Below are 3,143 nucleotides of genomic sequence, written 5' to 3'. Positions count from 1 at the left end.
AAAGACCAGAGATGAAACTTGTGATCACTGAGTGATGACCAAAGCTTCATATTAAGGATCACAGAGAAGAAATATAGGAAGGAGTTGGGTTCCTGATGAAATCTGTGGTACTTTACACTAAGTATTCCCTGGGTTTCTGCCCTTTGATTCCTTGTTATAGAAGAAACGTAAATCTTATTATGTTATAGCAGGGCCGTAATTGGGCTACAGCTATGTAGAGATATTGATCCTTGCAGCCCTCTGAGTTGAAATGTAAGAGAGGATGAGGGCGCCTGGGCAGAGAGGTCCGTGATTGACTGCTTCAGTCTACAAGTAGCCCTCCCCTCACATATTTCATAAAAATATAATCGTGTATGAGTATCATGATGTAAAAAAGAAATGAAGGCTGGGCGCAGTGGCTCACACCTGTAATCCCAGCACTCAAGATCAGCCTCATCCATATGATGAAACCTTGTCTCTACAAAATATACAAAAATTAGCCAGGTGTGGTAGCATGTACCTGTAATCCCAGCTACTTGGGAGGCTAAAATAGGAGAATTGCTTGAACCCAGAAGGCAGAGGTTGCAGTGAGATTGCACCATTGCACTGCAGCCTGGGCAACAAGAGTGAAACTCTGTCGAAAGAAAAAAAAAGAAAGAGAGAAAGATAGAGAAAGAGAGAAAGAAGGAAATAAGAAAGAGAAGGAGAGAAAGAAGGAAAGAAAAAGAGAAAGAAAGGAAGAAAGGAGGGAGGGAGGGAGGGAGGGAATTAAACTTCCATGTGTAGATTTCTGTATTATATTTGAATCAATCCTACTTGATACAGCTATTGGTCTTCATTTTCCTTTCTGCACTGCAGAGTATCTTAATTATCTATTCATTCATATACATAGCATTTTCTTTATGTATCAATACAAAATTCTGTGCCATGGATTTACTATGGCATGGCATTCTCTACATGATAGTTGTTCGTTTTCTTTTCATTCTCTCTCTTTTCTCCTTGTTTAGCAATACTGCACCAAGTATTTCTGTGAGTATTGTGCACTTTTATAATTTTCCCTTCAGAAAAAAATTCACAAAAGTGGAATTGCTTGGTGAAGAATATGTATCATTTAAGTGTTTAACTGCTAACAGATACTGACATAATCAAATTGCCTTTCAAACTGTGATACCAATATATATTTCCACTAGTGGTAAACCTGCTTCTTCTCCCAACACTAGCCTTTATGGGTTGCAATCCATCTTTTTATTGATTATCAACCTTATTTTTTCTGTTTTGCCTTCTTTGTTCTGAAGGTTGAAAAAATAGAGATTGATATATTTAAAATCTTCATCCCATCATATGACTGTAATATGAGAAAAACACTAGAGTAAAACTCATCATGAAGCAGTATCTCCTAAAGAGCTTATGTGGCACTAAAGTTTTCGGGGGAAACTTGGGAAAATGTATTTCCCATTTCTGGGAAAAATTACCAAATGTAGTTTATTGCCAACACCATTTGGTGTTTCAGAGAATATGAGAAATGGGCCCTTTCTTACAATACTGTGGTTTATATCAATTCGTGTTACATTTCAGAGTAATATAGCAATGGGAATTAAACATTTAGAAGTGTGTCCACTTTCTATTTCAATATTTTAAAAAAGCTCTAATAGTCATAAAATCAAATATTTATTTACAAGGATGTTTCCTATAGCATTACTCACAATAGAAAAAAATCTGAAAATAAAATTTGAAACTACCAATAAGTACTGTATTCAATAGTTTATTTGATACCCATACATTTGATGCCCATAGTATTATTTAGCAATTTTAAAAGTCATGTTTAAATGACAATTTTGAGGAAGAAAATATTTCTGAAACATTGTTGAGACAAAGAAAGATACAAAAGAAATATATATATATACACACACACACACACATATATATGTATATATAATATGATACCCTTTTAGTGGCATATATGAAAGATATTTACACCAAAATATTCCCCAGGAGTATACAAAATGTGATATGGCTTGGATCTATGACCCCGCCCAAATCTCTTGTCAAATTTTAATCCCCAACATTGGAGGTGGGGCCTGGTGGGAGGTGATTGGATCATGGGGAGGTGATTGGATCAGGTTCTCATCAATGATTTAGCACCATCTCTCTTAGTGCTGTTCTTGTGATAGAGTTCTCATGAAATCTATTTTGGTAAGTGTGTATGTAGCACCTCCCCACCTCTCTCTCGCTCCTGCTCTGGTCATGTAATATGGGCCTGCTTCCCCTTTGCCTTCCTCCATTATTGTAAGTTTCCTAAGGCCTCTCTAGAAGCCAAGCTGATGCCAGCATCTTGCTTGTTGTACAGTCTGCAGAACTGTGAGCCAATAAGCCTGTTTCCTTATAAATTACCCAGTCTCAGGTATTTCTTTATAGCAATGCAAGACTAGACTAATACAAGATGGTTGAGATAATGAATGAAATTTTATTGACTTTCTCTCCTCTTTTTTACTAGTTTAAAGTTTTATACTTGAAACAATTATTCTTTGTGCAATCAGAAAAAGAATATATTAAAAAAATAGTGAAAAACTTAAAAATATTAATTTTCTTCCTTTAACTTTCCTAGGGAAGATGGTATGGCCTTTTTATTTTCACATCACACAGGTAACATGGCACAGTCATAACAGTTTTTGAGGGAAGCACATCTCACACATAAGCCTAAAAACCCAGTGACCCTTATGAAATACAAAAGAATCAATGTGGTCTTTTGAGAAATGTAAGTAAGTTTGAGAAAAAGTTGAAAGGCTAATAAATAAGTACTAAAGCCATTCTAATGAAAAAAGAGATTCAACATGGTAAAAATGTCTACAAATTTAATGCAAATTCAATCAATTTCAAACAAGTTTGTGTGTATGTGTGTGTGTGAGTGTCTACATGTAGACGTTAACAAGATCTCTCTATAGTTTACACCAGAAATGCAAAAATCCAAGAATAACTAAGACAATTTTACAGAGGAAAAACAAACCTTACTAGTTTATACGCTACTAGATATTAGGAAATGTTGTAAAGCAGTTATGCAGTTTCAGTGTAGTACTTGTGCAAGAATAGACGAATAGACCAATGAAACAGACAGAGGGTCCAGAAACAGACCTACATATTCAAGGTCACTTGATTGTTGGAGTGCA

At 35.4% G+C, this 3,143-nt stretch overlaps 1 non-coding gene across 1 annotated transcript; it reads right to left on the bottom strand.

Annotated features, from left to right (window-relative positions):
- Positions 1-2,612: 2,612 nt before the first annotated feature.
- Positions 2,613-2,713, bottom strand: LOC135274101 (small nucleolar RNA U13). Its single transcript, XR_010341911.1, has one exon. It is a non-coding gene; the product is annotated as a small nucleolar RNA U13 (small nucleolar RNA).
- Between the last annotated feature and the right edge of the window lie 430 nt (positions 2,714-3,143).

Source organism: Aotus nancymaae, unplaced genomic scaffold (genome assembly GCF_030222135.1).
Source record: "Aotus nancymaae isolate 86718 unplaced genomic scaffold, 86718_ANA_hifiasm-v0.15.2.pri h1tg000010l, whole genome shotgun sequence".
In the NCBI taxonomy this organism is placed as follows: Eukaryota; Metazoa; Chordata; class Mammalia; order Primates; family Aotidae; genus Aotus; species Aotus nancymaae.
Note: the sequence above shows the minus strand (reverse complement) of the source record. Positions and strands in the feature narration are given on the sequence as shown.